The 6,000-nt window shown below is 38.6% G+C and overlaps 1 protein-coding gene across 1 annotated transcript in view; it reads left to right on the forward strand.

The window, feature by feature from the left end:
• cc2d1b (coiled-coil and C2 domain containing 1B) overlaps positions 1-6,000 on the forward strand; it is a 289,494-nt gene that overhangs the window by 54,271 nt on the left and 229,223 nt on the right. The window lies entirely within an intron of this gene.

A 6,000-nucleotide genomic window follows, 5' to 3' on the forward strand; every position in this document is an offset into this window, starting at 1 on the left:
AAATGAAAAGTCACTCAAATAAAATGGGTAAAATCAGAAATTTAAGTTATGGCTGTTTCTTCCTTTTAATTATTTATTTATTTATTTTTGATCTGCCTTTAAAACACGAGGTGAGATCATCCAAAATTAAACAAATCTTTGTGTAATCTTGATATTTTCAAGCATATGAATCACAGATCACATAACGACATGAAACAATTCGACATCGACGTTCCCTCGCGGCACGCTGACGATGAATCAGAACATCTTAGATAAATCTGAGACGCTTCAGCTGCTGATGTAACAGCCCAGCTTCTCTCTTACGTGTGCTCGGCAGCGTGCGAGTCGTACATTATCGTACGCGGCGAGCCGTTAGCCGTCCGAGATCGACGAGGCAATCAAGAGTCATGAATGGAAAACGGCTAAGACCTGAATTACTGCACAGTAAACCTGCCCGGGCTGTCCTTGGTGATGAGGAGACCTTGGAGCGCGGATGTGACATGACGTACGTGTGTGTGCCTGTCAGTGTGTCAGTGTGAGAGTGAGTGTGAGTGTGTGTGTGTGTGTGTGAGTGTGTGTGTGTGTGTGTGTGTGGAGATGCTGTGAGTGAGTAACAGCCAGGCTGAACTTCAGGGTCATTCTCATAAGGACGAAAGCGACCGAGGGATTACACCAGAGACCGAATATTCCGCAGAGCGAAAGGCCTCGGAGAAAAAGGAGCAGAGTCAACACATTTTCCACTTAGTTTAAGATGCAAGCCGGGTCGGGATGTCAGCACAAAGCAGAGAGACGACGACGACGACGACACGAGGACAAGGGGAGGGGGGGGACGACACAGCACCGGAGGAGGGAAGAAGCTACACATGTACTGAGCATCACGGGGTCGGAGCCACATCAGGAGCACGTCTGAAGGAGAGTGCTGCTATTTAAATAAAGAAAGAGAAGAAGCACTGACAATTTAAAGAATCCACAAAATGAATAATCCAGCAGTGAGAGAGGAACAAAGCAACAAAGCTTTAATTAGAGCACATAACAAACCTTTAGGCGAGCACAGTCCAGATGGGATATGATGAGTCAGTTTAAGCACAACTCACGCTGAGCCGTCTCTTCGCTCAGTAAAACAAATAATGTTTTAATAAGAATTTCATACGATCTGTGTAGGTGCAGGTAATAACAGTGATTCAACCTAAAACTAACTCATTAAACCTCTGCGTGCATGTGTTTGTGTGCAGACGTCCAACAAAACACGTCAGTCACAATTATCAGTTTAAAGAACACATTTCTCTGATATATATTAGTTTCATAACATTTGGTGAAATCTTAAAGAAATACATTTTATCTTGCTATTTAATTCAGATTTTTTTTAAAAGAAAGAAGAATTAAAATGCTGAAAAATCCCAGCAAACTTTTGTGTTTGAGGCTAATGTAACCGCTGGAGTTGCCAAACATTGTAAACACTATAATGCAATGACACCAGTTTGATAATTACATGTTTTTTTTAGCTAAATGAGTCAGATAATGATACTTTATGATATGAATTAAGTCCTATAATTAGCGCTGGGTATCATGTGAGATGTCGCAATACTTGGTGGCACTATATTGTACCTTTCTGAACTGTTTCTCCTCTTTTTTTCCTCTTTATTTGACAAAAGCCAAAGTAATAATATTCCCAACTCATAATAATCATGGCATTGACCTTTAACCCTTACATATTGTTCATGGTCAAATTTGGCTCATTTTAAAAACACCATATGAACATTTCTGTTAGCTGGACCTTACCTAATGTCAATGTAATGTTGTGCAGCTGATACACATTTTGATATGCAAATGTACAAAAATATTACTTCAAATTCTTCATATTCTATTTAAAATGTTATCTAATCATAAAATAGTGATTGTGAATGTCATAAATAAACAGAATACACTCTGTTTGCTCTCTGACAGCTTCATTCATTACTAACCAAACATGTATTAATGACTGATGGGGAATTTATGAATATGTGAAGGTTAATTAGTTTTATATTATAGGTGTTTTAATACTTTATTAGATTACACAGATTGTAACCATGCACACATTTAAGCCAGGTATGTGTGCATTTAGATTTGAACAATAACAACAGTAACAACAAACTCCTCTCCCTTGTTCTTCTTGTACCACTGAAAACTGTACGCAGGCATTTTAAAAAAGTACAAAGTGCTCGAGATGATCCAGTTTGGATAAATAGTAAATTAGCTTCACATCAGCTGACCCCGACATAGACTGGGAGAAACATCCAAACACCAAAGTTGAACCTTTTCATGATGAACAACACCCGACATCAGTTCAGGTTTCACTCTATATTCAACGAGGCTTCTTAAATACCGTCACCCCATATGTGAGCCTGAAGAGGACACACACATAAACACAAACACACATGCACATACACACACACACACACACACACACACCTCCATGAGGACAGGAGCCAGTCCCTGATTAAGATTTAATTACTCTGCAGAGGCGCTGAATAATGCATCTTTAGTCAAAGTGCGTGAAGGAGTCGTATTTTTAGACGTGTAAACTTAGGAAGATGCTTTAAAAGAGACATATGTGCATGAGAGAGAGTGAGGGAGTGAGGGAGGGGGGGAGATAGAGAGAGAGAGAGAGAGAGACAGAGACAGAGAGAGAGGGAGAGAGAGAGAGAGAGACAGAGAGAGAGAGAGACAGAGAGAGAGAGAGAGAGAGACAGAGAGAGAGAGAGAGAGAGACAGAGAGACAGAGAGAGAGAAGAGAGAGAGAGAGAGAGAGAGAGAGAGAGAGAGAGAGAGAGAGAGAGAGAGAGAAGACTATCTGATCTTCAACTCTTCAACTAATGAGTCATCAAAAACTGCCGGAGGAGCAAACAATTACACGTGGAGTGAGGTATAACAACACAATTAAAGGTCCGACACACCTATAATCCACCCACACACACACACACACAGACAGAGGTGTTTTTATTACCGCTGCCTCTCCCTCGGATAGTACGGGTGTGTACAGCTTGTGTCTCTCTAACTATCCTGTTGGCGTTCAGGAGAAACTGAACCTTCATTCGTTCCCATTGGTTCATAAAGTTTGACGATCTGATGCATCTGCAGCCCGACTTCTACCTGAACATGAGCCAGAACACATGAAATCACCTGTGTGGCCGTGCTGCTGGGCCTTTAACACTAAATGACTCACTATAAAAAATGCACTAAAGCTGCGTCTCGGCCTGTCACCGTGACGATATACTGGCCCCAGAAATAATTGCGATAAATGATATTATTGTCATTTTAAGACCATTTTTATGCCACCGTTGCAGTCAACATGATCACATTGGTTTTCTTTTTCTGTCTTAAAAAAAGAAACAAAAACAGATTTACGACCACTGCAGCTGCAAAACTCAGGAGAGACTCAGCAGACGGACGTTTCTCCGCTCTCAGTTTAGTACAATGATATTAAATCATGACTTTTACTCAGGCCTATTCATTTTTTGATATTTTTTTCTTGTCTTTTAAGGTAAATAATATTCAATCAATCAATCTTTATTTATATGGCGCCAAATCACAACAAAAGTCATATCAAGGCACTTTACACATAGAGCAGGTCTAGACGGTACTCTTTAATTTAAATATTTTGTTTTCTTGTGTATGGAAGTCCATAATAAAAATGACAAAGGAAAACAGTCCACCTTAAAAGGTCAGTCCACCTTAAGTGAGCCCGGCCACGCTAGGTTAACCCTCCCTCTCTCTCTCGACCAAACACTCTCAACACACCTCTCTGCTGTAAACAAACACACATGTAAACACAATGGCCGACATCGAGGTCAGCAAAAATGATCGAGGTCATGTCCACGTATTGTACGATAAGTGGCTAACGTAATTATGGTAACAGGCGTCGCTGCATCGAACAAAACTGACGAATACTCCCATTTATTATAAATGTAACTATTTTACAGAGTAATGACACAACTTGACAGATATCTGGGTAATGTTTAAAAGTCTAAAGCAGCAAAAGAGAGAAAAAAGTCAATTTATTATGTTTATTATGTGTGTTGGAGCTATTTGTTTTTCTTGCTAGATTTAATAATTAAATGTTAATTTATGTATTTTTTGTTGCTGTTTGTTTTGAAAAATATAGCATAATTAGTTTGATTATAATATTAGTATTATTTTAGTTAATGTGAGTACTAGTTAATGACCAGCAGGCAGTGCGTAAGATTCATTCCTTAGGTGAGTTTATTTATTTATCTTTATATCTTATTTATTTATTTATTCAAGTTAAGGACAAATAGCCACTACAATGTCTTCATTTGAACTTGTAACCATTAAAAAGGTTTATTTTTAGTCCTGTTAGCGGTGGTTCATCACTTTAGTCCAGACTGAAATGTCTCAACAACTCATCGGACACACTGCCAGGAAATCTTTATACAGATGTTTGGATCCTCTCAGCTTTTCCTCCAGTGACATCTCCACATCCAAATTTGGGATTGTCCAATAATCTGGACGAAGGCCCGAGAGCTGCAACACTAACGACATTACCATCGGCCTCAGCTGTGCTTCATGATAACATGCTATCACGAGGGTATCGTTTAAAAAACTACGATACCAGTACCAATCCAAGTACACTTAAAGTGACACTGATACCAATATAGAGTACTTCATTTCATACCCATCATGTGAATAGAAGCATTAAATTACATAAAATGCCACCACTCCTCCACATCTACATGATTAGATTTTTACACAAACGCATTTTCAAAGTCTTCAAATTATAAATATTTGTGTCTGCCCTTATCAGTGGCAGTGGGCCAATCACACGTCGCATTAAACCAAAAACCGCTTGTGTTGATCGGCTGTGAGCAAGTCCATACAAATAGTCATATTTTGTAGCTCTGGGTGCAAAAAAAGATCGATTGCAGGTATCGTTTGATGGGGGGGGGGGGGAGATACTATTTGGTATTGATTTATTTTGGTTGTTATATGTTAGCTTTTAGCTCAAAGCTCTGCTATGCATGTTGGAGCAGCTGTGGACTCTTGTTACATGATAAATAGTTAGTTATAATCAAAGCAAATCATTTCTATTATCAATTAATCAGCAAATCACTTTCTCAATTAATACATTTTTAAATCAAGAATAAAAAAAATAATAAAAAATGAATTTACATTTTCTCAGGGTTCAAGGTGATGACCAAAACAGAAGATACTCAGCTTACATTGCTATAAAAACCCAGAGAAAAGCAGTGAATACTAACTATGAATTGATAAATTACTTAAACAATTAACTGATAATCAATCAATTATTTTCTCTGGATCAACAAATCAAATAATCAACTAACTGTTTCGGCTCCATCGACACAGTTTGTTGAACTTTAAAGACTGATTTGATCAAAGTCGCCACACAGAGAATAAATAGTGAAATCTCACCTGTTTATTTTCCTTTATTTACCAACCTAATATTGTTTTGCATTGTTTTTATTGTTTTTCGGCACCGTTGTAAATGAGGATGGTTTTTTAGGTAAAATAAAAGGTTAATAATAATAAAAATGTGTCCTATCTGATAATCTGTACTTCTCTGTGCTCATATAATAAATGTTTCTATATCTACGGGGTAAAACATGAATAAGGATGATCTGTAACATTCAAACCGAGAAAGAAAAACAGTCTATTTTTACATCAGAGTTGAACTCAGTTGATCTCCGCTCACTCCAGTCGTGGTGCTCCAGCCTGCAGTCAGTGTAAACCAGACATGTTAATAATGAAATAGCCTAACGGACTACTAACACGATGAACCACGCCTGACCGGGCGGCCTGACATGCCGGCGAAATTAAACAAGACAAGGACATAAACAGCGAGGAGGCTCGGACTCACTAAGGCAGTTCATTAAAGTCCCTGCTGTCAGAACCAGACCGCTTCCTGTTGTTGTTTCCTGTGTGGAGCTGCGTCCACTTCCTCAGCAGTCAGGTTTAAATCCCTCAATCATCGGAGTTATTCTTTTATCTATATTTATCTACAATATT

This window comes from Scomber scombrus, chromosome 11, assembly GCF_963691925.1.
Source record: "Scomber scombrus chromosome 11, fScoSco1.1, whole genome shotgun sequence".
Lineage (NCBI taxonomy): Eukaryota > Metazoa > Chordata > Actinopteri > Scombriformes > Scombridae > Scomber > Scomber scombrus.